The sequence below is a fragment of the Acomys minous genome (genome assembly GCF_964271855.1).
Source record: "Acomys minous genome assembly, chromosome: 18".
NCBI lineage: Eukaryota > Metazoa > Chordata > Mammalia > Rodentia > Muridae > Acomys > Acomys minous.
Window position 1 is genome coordinate 62445697 of NC_140501.1, and position 14817 is coordinate 62460513.

General features: G+C 45.0%; 2 pseudogenes across 2 annotated transcripts in view; both read right to left on the reverse strand.

The window, feature by feature from the left end:
• Positions 1 to 4380: 4380 nt before the first annotated feature.
• On the reverse strand, positions 4381 to 6820 carry LOC311589113 (large ribosomal subunit protein uL13-like; annotated as a pseudogene). The gene is made up of 3 exons: positions 6803 to 6820; positions 6572 to 6629; positions 4381 to 4864 (listed from the first exon to the last, which is right to left on the reverse strand). The product of its transcript is annotated as a large ribosomal subunit protein uL13-like (transcript).
• Positions 6821 to 7166: 346 nt separating this feature from the next.
• Positions 7167 to 14817, reverse strand: part of LOC311589114 (ADP-ribosylation factor-like protein 5B) — a 30761-nt pseudogene continuing 23110 nt past the window's right edge. Inside the window, exon 2 of the transcript in view lies at positions 7167 to 7262. The product of the transcript in view is annotated as an ADP-ribosylation factor-like protein 5B (transcript). The remainder of the gene's footprint in view (positions 7263 to 14817) is intronic.

Genomic DNA, 14817 nt, shown 5'->3' on the forward strand with positions numbered 1-14817 from the left:
AGTATTCAGACAGCCTAGCTTCATCTATGAGGTCCAGGTCAATCAGAAAATCTGTTTTACAAAACAAAGTGGGCTGAGCTGAGCGTGGTGGTGAAGGCCTTTAATCCAGCACTTGTGAGGCAGAGGCAGGTCAGTCCACACATCTACATTCATGTATGCATGCACACCTGTACCCACAAAATAAATGAACAAAAAAATAAAATGCAATCAGAGCTAGAGAGATGGCTCAGACGTTAAGAGCACTGTCTGCTTTTCCAAAGGTCCTGAGTTCAATTCCCAGAAACCGCATGGTGGCTTATAACCATCTATAATGAGATCTGGTGTCCTCTTCTGGCCTGCAGGCAGAACACTGCATAAATAATAAATAAATAAATCCTTAAAAGTAAACAAATAAGTCGGGCGTGGTGGTGCACGCCTTTAATCCCAGCACTTGGGAGGCAGAGGCAGGTGAATCTCTGTGAGTTTGAGGCCAGCCTGGTCTACAAAGTGAGTCCAGAACAGCCAAGGCTACAGAGAAACCCTGTCTCAAAAAATCAAAAATAAATAAATAAATAAATGCAATCTAAGATTGCCCCACCTCAAATGAATTTTTAATGGAAAGTCTATGAGGAGATCCTACAGTGATTTATTTGTCTGGTTTTTGTTTTGTTTTGTTTCCAGATTACTATCAAATCTGGGTGTCTTGGTGTCCTTTTTAGCTTAGGCAGGTACAGACTGCTCTGTTTTGAGCCAGGGCCTCATGTATCCCAGGTTTGCCTTCTAACTATAGCTGAAGATGACCTTGAGTTACTGGGGTCATCCAACCTGTCCCCTTAAGTACAAGGGCTACAGGTGAGTGCCACTACAGCCAGCTATGGGGTGCTAGGGATCAGACTCAGGGCTCCACGTATACTAGACAGGCACTCTACCAACTGAGCTATCCCCGGCTCCTGGCTGCTAGGGACTTGATGGCTCGTAGGCAGGCTCTATGATCTGATCCCGCTTGATAAAGCCTTAGAAAATAGATCTCCAACATTCATACACTCTTTATAATACGGGATAACATTTTAGAGGAGAAAATCCAACAGATTGTTGTTGTTGTTGTTGTTGTTGTTGTTGTTGTTGTTGTTGTTTGGATTTTCAAGACAGGTTTCTCTGAGTAGCCCTGGCTGTCCTGGAGCCCACTCTATGTAGACCAGGCTGGCCTCGAACTAACAGGGATCCGCCTGCCTCTGCCTCCCAAGTACTGGGATCAAAGGGGTTCGCCACCACCACCTGGCTGCAACATCATGTTAAGATGAAAAAGATTAAAGGATATGTATGATAAGAGAAAGAAGCCACTGACACTATGAACCTGCTTTGTCACTCCTGCTGAGTCCAAGAAACTATAATACAACTGATTAAACCCAAACTACCTACTCAGAGCTAACGTATGTCTTCCAAAATGCATCTCAAATAAGGACATTAAAACAACAAATACATTATTCTTACTTTTTTGTTTGTTTGTTTGTTTATTAATTTTTTTGTGACAGGTTCTCACTGTGTAGCCCTGGTTGTACTGGAACTCATTACGTAGATCAAACTGGCCTTGAACTCAGAGAGATCTTATTCCTATGTCTTCCAAGTGCTGGAATTATAGGCATGTCCCATTGCCATAATTAGGGTTTTATTGCTGTGAGGAGACACCATGACCAGGTCAACCCTTATAAAGAAAAACATTTGCTGTCTCTGACATGGATTTTGTTCCCAGCTTTTTGGTCACCTCCCTCTGGGGACAGTGCCTCACCAGGCCACAGGGGAGGAAGACATGCTCAGTCTTGATGAGATGGGGTACATGGGAAAGGGAGCTCCCCTTTATTGAGGAATAGGGGAGGGGTGAGAGAGAAGGAGGACCGGGAGGCGAGAAGACATGGTGCTGGACGAAGAGTTGACAGGTTTACGTCTTGATCTGGATGCAGCACAAGGGGACTGTGTGATTTACTGGGCATAGCTTGAGCACAGGAGACTTCAAAGCCAGTTCTCACAGTGTCACACTTCCTATTCCACCAAGGCCACACCGCCCATGGACAAGCGCTCAAGCACGTGAGTCTATGGGGTCACACCTATTCAAACCATCATAGGAGGTGAGTCTGTTCATGGCATCTTTCACGCAAGACACTCAGGAAAGGCTGGATGCATTTCTAGTGTCTGGGATGCGCATGGATCCCCTGGTTTAAGCCTGTGCTGCTGCCATCCGTGGCTGTGTTCATTGCTGCCTGTCTGGTCTGTGCCTCTCTTGTGTATTTTTGTCACTTTTGTTGGCTGGAGGAAAGGGAGCTGCGATAGGAAGGGAGTGAACAGACCTACGACACTGTTAAAGTGTATGTTAAAGTACTTCAGGGACAGGGCTGGAGAAATGGCTCAGAGGTTATGAGTACCTACTGCTCTTCCAGAGGACCTGGGTTCAAATCTCAGCACCCACATGGCAGTTCACAACTGTCTGTAACTCCAGTTCTAGGGGATACAGCACCCTCACACAGATGTACATGCAGGCAAACAACAACAGCAACAACAACAACAACAACAAAATAAAAACCCACCAATGTACATACAATAAAAATAAGTTAAGAAAAAGTACTTCAACCAGGCGTGGTGGTGCACACCTTTAATCCCAGCACGTGGATGCAGAGGCAGGTGGATTACTGTGAGCTCGAGGCCAGCCTGGCCTACAAAGTGAGTCCAAGATAGTCAAGGCTACACAGAGAAACCCTGTCTTGAAAAATCAAAAGAAAAAAAAAGAATTGCCTGCTTTGTTCTTGGAGCACCTCTGGGAACCTTACCCAGTGTTTACTCAATAGACCCATCAAACCCAACAAAACAAGACAAAAAACAGTGAGGAACTAATATTGCTTTTGTTATGCCATTAGCTTCAGATGTTAGAAAGAAGCATAAGAAGTTAAAGTGTCAGAGGGTGTGAATAGGTCTCAGCTGTTGGAGATTGCTCAGAAGGTTTATGATAACCATGACTCTGTAGAAAAACAAAAGAAAAGATTGATTGGCCAGAGCAGTAGGGGCAGCCTCAACGAGACCCCATAAGGGAAATCACACAGCAGGGAGCCAGAAACACTTGGGGGGGGGAGCTTAGAGAGGAACCAATGTGCTCGGTGCAAGCAGAAAGGACATGGGGGTATGGGATATGCCCAAATCCGAAGAGGGGAAAAAAATTCCCCATCTTTAACAGTCAAATAACTTATTATCACACAGAACCCTCCAGCAGTAGGGAAGGAGCAGAGGCAGCCGACGTGCTTGGCCGTGTCATCCCAGGTCAGGTGTGCAGCCCCTGTTCTCACACCTGTAGAATATGGTGTTGGGGCAGGTGGGCAGGGCAGCCCTCCTGCTCTTTTCATTTTAAACGCTGCAGCCTAAGTAAATCCACTTTAATAAAACCCAACAAGAGCTGTCTAAATGTACCTGCTACCAAAAAAAAAAATAGCCAGGCTTTTAATCCCAGCACTTGGGAGGTGGAGGCAGAGGTAGATGGGTCGCTGTGAGTTCGAGGCCAGCCTGGTTTATAAAGCGAGTCCAAGAAAGCCAAGGCTAAATATACCTAGAAACCCTGCCTCGAAAAACAAAAACAAAGAAACAAACAAAAAAAGTATCCTCTACCTAAGGGAGCAATGACTAAGGCACCTTTTGTCCCCACTTCCCTGTAATATGCCGCTTTAGAGTACTCCCAAGAATCCCCAGGAGGCAAACCCATGTAATAGCACAAAGGGTCTTTACTATGACTCAAGCTGGGCCGTGATATCTGGTGGCGACCCTGTGCTCTGGTTTGAGGGGTTTTTCTTTAGGTCCTTTTCTCTCCCAGCATTCCCACAGTAGGGGAGGGGGTTCCCAGCTTGGCAAGTACTTATGGATAAAGATACTTAAGGGGGTTTGCCGGGCGTGGTGGTGCACGCCTTTAATCCCAGCATTTGGGAGGCAGAGGCAGGCGGGTCACTGTGAGTTCGAGGCCAGCCTGGTCTACAAAGTGAGTCCAGGACAGCCAAGGCTACACAGAGAGACCCTGTCTCGAAAAAACAAACAAACAAGCAAACAAACAAAAACAAGATACATAAGAGGGTCTAGTTTCCTAAGGTGATCGGGCACCTCAGCTCCAACTTTCTTTTGATCTTCTTTGTTCACCTCCACAAAGCAAAAGTGAGGCCGGGCAAGGCCCTTTGATCTGGCCTTCTTATCTCTGGGGCAGAAAGGAGTGTGGTCACGTGACTCAGGCTAGGGGCACTTTCCTGCAGCTGTGCTTAAGTTTCCCTGCAGCTGTGTCTTACCACCTGTCACTGTGACCCTGAGATATGGATTTTAGTTATTTGGTGGTGGAGGAAGTGCCAGCCAGGAGGGCATGAGACACAGTCTGTGTTGGGCTCACATCAGGGGTCCGTTGGTCTTGAGGACCCCTGTGAACTTGTCGATTTTCTGCTTCCCATTCTTTTCTGCTGTCTCTGCTTGGCACTTCCACCTACACTCACAAGCCATAGGACCCAAGTAAGCAAACTTTCCAGCAGGCCTCAGCTGCACGACCTTGAGGGCGGCAGGAATCACCACCCACTTTTTCTTGTCATAGGATAAAGGGATCCCATCAAACACCTTGAGGCGTTCCAGGGCAGCCTGGCCTCTCTTGGTCTGTGAGGCAGCCAAAAAAATGCAGCTCGGGGCTGGGAAGTGGTAAGGGCCTGGAGAGGAGTTGGTGTTCATCCGCTTCTGGAGAAAGGCCAAATACTTTAACTTGTTTCTGTAGAAATTTCTAGAAATGTTGATGCCATCGCAGCATACAACCACCACCTTTTGGCCCAATAGTACTTGCTTGGCCACAATCCCTGGCCCAGAAGATGGCCTCCGTCTTCCAGCCCTAGAACTTATGCCTCCGAGACAGGTTTCTCTGTGTGGCCTTGGCTGACCTGGACCTGCACTTGCCCTGTAGACCAGGTTGTCCTCAAACCCACAGACATCTGCCTGCCTCTGCCTCTCCAGTGCTGAGATTAAAGGTATGGGCCACCATGCCTGGCTCCTAAACTTCATTGGGGTGAGAACTAACAAGGCCAGGGCTCTATTCCACTCAGCTCTCAGGAGCCCAGGGAAACATTAAAAGTAGGGGGCAAGTCTGTTAAATTTCTGGCTGACACAGGAGTGGCCCATTCAATCCTGACAGAGCTGCTGGGACCAGTGCCAACTCAACTTGGAGACCTCTCGATGGTGGACTTGAGATACTCTACTATGATCCACTCCTCCTATTTTTTTTCAAGACAGGGTTTCTCTGTGTAGCCTTCCTTAGCTGTCCTGAACTTGCTCTATAGACCAAGGTGGCCTCGAACTCAAAGAGAGCCTCCTGCCTCCTGCTCCCAAGTGCCTGGATTAAAGGTGTGCGTCACCACCTCTAGCTGATCCACTCTTTCTTATTCATGACAGACTGCCTCCGTCCCATCTTGGGAGAGATTTATCACAAGTGTGGCAGGAGAAGCCTTTGGGGAGGCCACTACTCATTTTGCTTTGAGTTCTACTCAACTCCTAACCCATACTCTTGTGACCTGCTCCGTGTTGGAGGGACACCTCTTCTAACCAAGTCCAGCACCTGAAAATGACGCTCAAACTTCGAGGCAAATGCAGAATTCACAACGGTCTGGGCCGAGAATAACCCACCAAGTTTGGCCATCTACGGAGTGCCAATCACTATTCAGTCACTGGTCACACAATATCTATGGTCCAGGAAGCCAGGTAGGGGATTGCTAAACACATGAACAGGCTACAGGAAGCAGGGGTCCCCATCCCCTAACATTCCCCTTGGAATACCTCCCCTGATCCTGGTCCAAAAACCAGGCACTCAGAACTACCTCCCAGTGCAGGATCACTCAGAGAGGTCAACAGAAGGGTGGAGACCATCCATCCCATGGTTCCTAACACTGTACCTTCGAATCTCCAGCCACCAGAGAAGGAAGGATACATAGTTTTGGTCTTAAAAGATGTCTTCTGGGCTGGGAAGGTGGCTCAGAGGTTAAGAGCACTGGCTGTTCATTCACAGGCCCTGAGTTCAATTCCCAGCAACCACATGGTGGCTCACAATATCTACAATGAGATCTGGTGCCCTCTTCTGGTGTGCAGGTGCACATTTGGGCAGAATACCGTATAAATTATAAATAAATAAATCTTTTTTAAAAATTGATGTCTTGGATTCCAAGATGGCGTCGATCAGTAGGCACCATAGCTGATCTGCTCTGAGGAGACCAGGGACTTGAATGGAACCACAGACTGCTGGATTTTGAGAACTGTAGGTGAATGGGGCCCCAAACTCCACAGACCACCAGGGGGTCCAACCCCGGGACAAGCAACAGCCCCGAGGGCTAAACGCACTCCCCAAACTCTGAAACGGAATCCAAAATCAAGCTGTAGCCAGCACATAAAACCCAAATTTGCCATTTGGGGAGGAGATTTTCCGGAGCCCCAAGCCTGAGAAGTCTCAGCGAATAGGGTGAAACTACCATTGAACCTCTACATCCACACCACGCCAAACTGCGGAGGGCACCTGCCTAACCCTGGTGGAAACACAGGTGGCGAGTCTCACCAAAAACAACTTGAACTGGCATATAGCTCACGGACCGCGTCCGTGTCCTGCGCTCAAGCTGAAGCCAGACACAAAGGATTGACCCTGCAAACTGGGGCAGTTAGAAACCGGTGTGGTCTGCTCCCACAGCCCAGTGGGTCCACCCACGTTATAGGGAGCTGCGGGTCATGCTTGCAGGGACTAAATTCTGCCGTAAAGGGAACTGGCAGTATTCTGGCAGGAGATTCCCACCAGCGCTCTGAACGCCATTGGCGCCAGCTGCATGGCCGGGCTGCCGGCACTGACCTGCACTCCCCAAACAACTGAACTAACTGGGTCCATCTCTGTGGGCCCGCGACAGATCCACCCAGGTTATCGGGAGCCGCGGGTCTTGCTGGCAGGGAATAACTGCTGCCCTAAGGCGTCGCACTCTGCCTTTCTCTGGCAGAAAGGGAAAATACAGGAGATTTTTCGCCAGCCGCGGGAACAAGCTGCTGGCTCTGACTGGGCACTCCCCAAACAACAGAACTAGCAGGGGTCATTCTTGCGCGCCCTCGTTAGGACCGCCCACGTTATCCGGAGCTGTGGGTCTTGCTGGCAGGGAATAACTGCTGCCTTAAAGCCTCTGGGAGCGGTCTAAGCCGCCTTTGTCACCACCCACGGGGACGAGCTGCTGACTCTGACTGGGCACTCCCCGAACAACGGAACCTAGCTGGGTCCCAAGATACAGGGAGCTCATGCGTGCAGGGTATAACTGCAAATCTATAGCAAGCTGGGAGTGTCCTGGCATACAAGGGCATGGAAACTGCTAACTCCTCAGATACTGCCAGTGGCCTGAACCCACACGGTTTCAGGCCCACCAGGCACAGATCCTGTAATCTCCAACAGGCAGATCCTAGCTGTGTCAGCTCCTGCAGACCCATCAAGAACTCCCAAATTCATGGGAAAGGCTGGACGCTCCTACAGAGTGTAGAGGCAGAGCTAAAAGACAGCTACAACCTAGAAGATCTGATCCACCTGGGGTCTTGGCTACAAAGCAACAGGAAAGACAGACAGCTGGGATCAACCTATACATCCAGAGAGCTTGTGTGCTGACCTTACTCTAGATCCCAATACTGCTGACTTGAGATACAGCAGTAAGGGGAAAAGGCCCAAACAGAAACCTACTTTGCATGACTCAGCCTGGAGCCTAAGGTGTTGAGAAAAATCTCCAGGAGTAGAATCTGAATCACCAGCCTGGTCCAGGGAAGTACTCCCTGTTCCCCACAGGTAAGGGCACCCTACCTATAATCAGACATCAACTATCCACTCCCAAACAGGGAAGGTCACTACAAACCACCTCCCAACATTAGAGTCACCAAAATGACAAGGGGACAACGAAAGAATGCTAACAAAAACCAAAACAGGATGGCATCTCGAGATCCCAGCAAGCCTAATGAAAACAACCTGGAGAACCCAACAACAATGGATATACATGAAAACCACCTCAAATCCTTAGTAAGTAAGATGATAATGGAAGAAACAAATAAAATCTGTAAACAAGTGCAGGAGGAAGCAAACAAGAGGGCTGATGACTTAAAAGAGTCATATAAAGAGGCATTTGAAGAATTTCAGAAAAACACAACCAGATGAAGGAAATTATTAAAACAGTTCAAGACCTGAAGATAAAAATGGAAGCTATCATAAAAGAACACACGGAAGAAAAACGTGATCGAGAAGCATCAGAAAAGAAAGCAAACATCTCAGAGGTGGCCTTATCTAACAGATTGCAAGAAATGGAAGAACGAATATCAGGACTTGAAGATACAATCGCACAATTGGAAACAACCATCCAGGATAATGCTAAATCTGAAAAGTTCCTGACACAAAGCGTTCATGAAATAAAAGACAACATGAAAAGACGAAACTTGAGAATAATAGGGATAGAGGAAAGAGAAGGCAACCGACTCCACAGCCCAGAAAATATCTTTAATTGAATAATAGAAGAAAATTTCCCCAATTTGAAGAAGGAGATGCATACGAGCATACAAGAGGCCTACAGAACACCAAATAGAATAGACCCAAAAAGAAAATCTTCCCACCACATAATAATAACAACACAAAATATACAGAACAAGGAAAAAATATTAAAAGTGGCAAGAGAAAAAGGACAAGTAACATATGAAGGCAAACCTATCAGAATTACTCCTGACTTCTCAGCACAGACCATGAAAGCCAGAAGGGCCTGGACAGAGGTTCTGCAAACCCTAAGAGAACACAGATACCAGGCAAGACTACTATATCCAGCAAAATTATCAATAACCATTTGAGGTGAAGACAAGATATTCCATGACAAAAACAAATTCACACAGTACCTAGCAACAAATCCGGCTTTACAAAAGTTACTAGAAGGAAAACTCCACCCCAACTGGTCACACTACAACCAAAAATACATAAGAAATAAATAACTACACCATTGCAAAATCACAACTTCACAAAAACTCGATTGTTACAAATACCAAAAATGAAGGGACTTACCAATCACTGGTCATTAATATCTCTCAACGTCAATGGTCTCAACTCTCCAATAAAAAGACACAGACTAACAGAGTGGATGCATAAACATCAGCCAACATACTTTTGTATTCAAGAAACACATCTCAACCACAAGGACAGACATTGCCTCAGAGTAAAAGGTTGGGGAAAAATATTCCAAGCAAATGGTCACAAGAAACAAGCTGGGGTAGCTATTCTAATATCTAATAAAATAGACTTTCAACCAAAATTAGTCAAAAGAGACAAGGATGGACACTTCATACTTGTCAAAGGTAAAGTCAACCAGGAAGACATCACGATTTTGAACATCTATGCTCCAAATACAAGGGCTCCCACATTTGTAAAAGAGTTATTAACAAAGCTTGCCCCATTCATCGATACCCACACATTAATAGTGGGAGACTTCAACACCCCACTTTCACTCAAGGATAGGACTTTGATTTCAAAACTAAGCCGGGAAATAACCTCATTAACCAATGTCATGAATCAAATGGATCTAACAGATATCTACAGAACTTTCTACCCAAACGAAAAGGAGTATACCTTTTTCTCAGCACCCCATGGAACGTTCTCTAAAATTGATCACATAGTTGGTCACAAAGCAAACCTCAACAGATACAAGAAGATTGAAATAATACCTTGTATCTTATCAGATCACCATGGTCTAAGGCTGGACTTCAACAACAACAGAAATAACAAAAAGCATACCAACACGTGGAAACTAAACAACTTTCTACTTAATGACACATGGGTCACAGAAGAAATAAGGGAAGAAATAAAAGACTTCCTGAAATTCAATGAAAAGGATGGAACAACATACCCAAATTTGTGGGACACATTGAAAGCAGTGCTAAGAGGAAAATTCATAGCACTAAGTGCCTTTAAAAAGAAAATGGAATCATCCCACATAAACAACTTAACAACACATCTAGAAGCCCTAGAAAAAAAAGAAGCAGAAACACCCAAGAGGAGTAGACGCCTGGAAATAATCAAACTCAGAGCTGAAATCAATAAATTAGAAACAAAGAGAACAATCCAAAGAATCAACAAAACCAAGAGCTGGTTCTTTGAGAAAATTAACAAGATGGACAAACCGTTAGCCAATCTAACTAAAAGACAAAGAAACGCTATCCAAATTAACAAAATCAGAAATGAAAAGGGAGACATAACAACAGACACCGAAGAAATACAAAGAATCGTAAGAACCTACTTCAAAGACATTTATGCCACAAATTTGAAAATTTAAGGAAAATGGACAAATTTCTCGCCCCATTCCATTTACCAAAATTGAACCGTTTTGCATGCTTTGTCTTGTATGCATGCATGTATGTGAACAGATGCTAAATTCATGCACAACTCAGAACAGAATCATCTCCCAAGACTGGAAAGATTTGGCAACAGCAACAGTTGAAACTGGCCCTCAGTTACAATGGTGAACATGGCATAAAGAGGACGTTACAGCCATAGAACAACAAGATAGGGCTGGAGCTATTGTTTTCCAGGATCAGTTGTGAGGTGCAGGTCAATATGGCGAATAACAGAGGCAGCTTGAATTTTATAGGCTAGATTTTTCACAATGTACTTTCTTTAGGGTTCTTAAAGACTTCAGCCTCATTTCTAACCCACCAACCAAGGGAAGGGGAGAAAGAATGTTAATAGGAAAAAGGGGTCGTAGACCTGTGTAGACGCAGTGACTTGGGCCAGTTCTGCTCTATCCTCCAACCCATGCCTTTCATCCTAGTACAGAGGCAGGAGGATCTCTGTGAATTTGAGGCCAGCCTGGTCTACATAGAGAGTTCCAGAACTGCCCAGTCTTTGTGGAGAAACCCTGCTTAAATCCAGAGTTCTGGGATTAAAGACCTGTGTTACCACACCCAGCACTTGATTGGTTTTGTTTTATTTTGTTTGTTTGTTTGTTTGTGTGTTTCAGGTTTTGGAGACAGGGTTTCTCTTGTACTAGACTCACTTTGTAGACCAGCCTGGGCTCGAACTCATAGCAATCTGGCTAACTCCGACTTAATCCCAGCATTGGGAGGTGTGTGCAGGCAGATTGCTGTGAATTTGAAGCCAGTCTGGTGTACAAAGTGAGTACAGGGCAGCCAAAGCTACACAGAGAAACCCTAATCACTTTGTAGAGCAGGCTGGCCTTAACTCATATCAGTGGACCAGCCTGGCCTCTCAAGATCTGGGATTAAAGACTTGTGTTACCACACCATGGTGTGGATTGTGTGGATTGGTTTCCTTCTTTCTTCCTTCCTTTCTTTCTTGTTCTTCTTCTTCTTCTTTTTCTTTTTTTTTTTTTTTTATTTTATTTTATTTTTTTTTTGGTTTTCAGAGAGGCAGGAGGATCTCTGTGAATTTGAGGCCAGCCTGGTCCACATAGGGATTTCAAGAAGAGACAGGTCTATGCAGAGAAATCCTGTCTATAAAAGCTAAAACAACAAAACAAATGAATAAGGAAAAAGACAGAAAACAAAACCAAAACATACGAAATACTTTTATTTTCTTCTTTTTTCAAGACAGGGTCTCTATGTGTAGCCATGGCTGTCCTAGATTTCTTTTGTAGACCAGGTTAGCCTTGAACTCTAAATGATCAGATCTGCTAGCCTCTGCCTCCCAGAGATCGAGAATTACAGGTGTGAGCATGACATATGAAATATTTTTAATCCATTACTTTGTAACTAACTGTAGATAATCCATAAGAATTGGGAAAGGGGAGCCTGGCAACTTCTTCATTTGTGGGTTGGTTCATTGGGTTTTGGAAACAGGGTTTCTCTGTGTTTCCGTGTCTGTTCTGGAACTCACTCTGTAGACCACACTGACCTCAAACTCAGAGAGCTGCCTGTCTCTGCTGCCGGTGGGCTGGGACTAAAGACCTGTGTCATCACAGCCAGTGAGGACTTGCATTAAAGCATTAGCAATGTCCAGAACCACTGCTCTAGTGGGTGTGATGGAAGGGCTACTGTGGTCACTTTAATGCAAAGGAGACTAAGGGACATTATAGATGACCACAGCGATAAGGGACAAGGGCTGTGGAAATCCCTTGTTCTGTTTGTCGTTGCCATTTTCATGATTTGAGTTTGCTGGGACTGTGTCCCATGTACCCCACTCTTTGAAAACAAGGGTGAGCATGAATTTCTCCCCTCCTCCCCTGCTCTCCAAATTGCCTGGTTTATCCACACACTCATGTCATGTCATGGTAGAGGGAAAAAATCACTCATATAAAGCAGTAGAGATGAAATTTTATTTATTTATTTATTTATTTATTTATTTATTTATTTATTTATTTCATATACACACCAGAAGAGGGCACCAGATGCCATTATAGATGGTTGTGAGCCTCTATGTGGTTGCTGAGAATTGAACTCAGGACCTCTGGAAGAACAGCCAGTACTCTTAACCTCTGCGCCAACCCTCCAGTCCAGAGATGAAGTTTAGTAAGACATCTTAGTAAGAATTGTAAGAACCAGGAAAAGCAAAAGTCAAGCTGGAATGCATGGGCATGAAGGATAGGTGCATCTGTTTCTTTTCTTCTTTTGGAGACAGGGTTGAGGGACCCTGGGACTGGCCTATAACTCCCCCAGGAGCACAGGATGATGTTGAACTCCAGATGTTTCCCCAGGAGTCTGGGATCTCTGCCCATCTACAGGTTCAGAGGTTGTGCAAAGTCCAATATGTAGAAGTTAGGATGTGGACCTGTATTATCACAGTCTTCCTCCCTAGGGAGCCAGTGTCTCATGAACACCCTGTCTTCTCTGATGCTGAATCCCAGGGATTCCTACCAAGCCTTAATGACTATTTTGATACCCGAGTAAAGCAGTACCTGGGATATTTGTCAGAATTCTCTAGAGTAACAAAGCATGTAGAATGTCTATACATGTACATACATTATATATTATAGAACATATGTATATATACACATCTTTACGTATGTATACAATATAATGTAATTCAATTTATATAAGCAGTCTTTTTTGTCTCCAAGACAGAGTTTCTCTGTGGAATAGTCCTGACTGTCCTGAGACTCTCTTTGTAGACCAGGCTGGCCTCGAACTCACAGTGATCTCCCTGTCTCTGCCTCCTGAGTGCTGGGATTAAAGGTATGCACCACTGCACCCAGCCCCAATGTTGTTTTGAATATACATATATTCTATAACGTATGCAACTAATCCACCACTGACTGCCTATGAACAGAAGTCCAAGAATCCAGCAGTTGCTTACTCTGAGTCTGAATGTCTCACATGGTCTTCAGTATATGCAAGAATCCTGAAGAAGTGACCTCTAATGCAGCAGTTCTCAACCTTCCTAACACTGCCACCATTTAATACAGTTCCTCATCTTGTGGCAATGCCCAACCATAAAACTATCTTCCTTCCTACTCCATAACTGTCATTTTGATACTGTCAAGAATCATAATGTAAACATCTGATATTTCTGATGATCTTAGATGACCCCTGAGAAAGGGTCATTAACCCCAAAGCAAATACAGATCCAAAGACTGACAACTGCTACCTTAATGCCAGTCATGAGATGCTCTTGCTAACAAGAGTGAAAGCAATCAGGCAAAAGAGAAGCTTCCTTCTGTCATGTCTTTGATATAGGCTTCCAGAAGCTAGGCCCAGAAAGGAGCTGGGACTTTCCACCTCCACAGACCTGTGTTAAGGGATTGCTTTCCCACCTCAGAGAGCCAGACCACAGGTGGAACTTCGCAACTCAAATGATTAAGCCAAGACCTCACAGGTGTGCAAAGCCACTTTAGGGTTTTAGCTGTAACCATCACTTGCACAGCTATATTAGGATAAAATAGGGGGCAATGGGGCTGAAGAGATGGCTCATTGGTTAAGAACACTGGCTGTTCTTCCAAAGGTCCTGAGTTCAGTTCTCTGCTACCATGCAATGGCTCATAGCCATCTACAATGAGATCTGGTGCCCTCTTCTGGTGTTTGGTGCAGGCAGAAAACTGTTACATAAATAAATCTTTTAAAATAATGGTGGCAATGTCCCTTGACATTCATTTACTATCTGAAACTTAAATATCCATGTTAGCTACGATATTCTCTTAATTGACATTACATCACTCCAGCCCCCAGATCCATCTCAAGCTCCGACTAGTTTCTATTGCATTGACTTGGAGGCTGTGAGACACTGACCGTGAGTTTCCTAACAAGAAGGCTAAAGAATGAACCAGTGTTGAGCTGCTGTCTGTGGACACAGAGGCTGCCCTTGTAGTATAGGATTCGGGTGTATTTCTGAAGTCTGAATTCAGAATCCATTCTGAATAAATGATGCAGACGTATTTCAGTTTTCAGCTTCGGTTCTTAGGTTAAGAAACAGCTTTTCACTTCTTAGACTTAGATTCAGTCCCTATGTTTTGCCAAAGCGAGTCTAGGACAGTCACGGCTACACAGAGAAACCTTGTCTGGAAAAATGAAACAAAAACAAAATACAAAAAACAAAAAAGAAAAGGTGAAAGCCTAGGGACTAGAGTGATGGCTCCATGGTCAAAGCTCCAGTTGTTCTTGTAGAAGACTTATGTTCAGTTTGCAGCAGCCATTTGGAGTCTTGAAATCATCCCTAACTCTAGTTATGCAGTCACCAAGTGCACATACTACATGCAGGCCAAAGATGGTACATAGCCTTACTCTCCTAATACTGGAGGCAGAGGCACTCTGATCTCTGAGTTGTAGGCCAGCTTTGTCTACATAGTGAACTCCAGGCCAGCCTGGTCTACA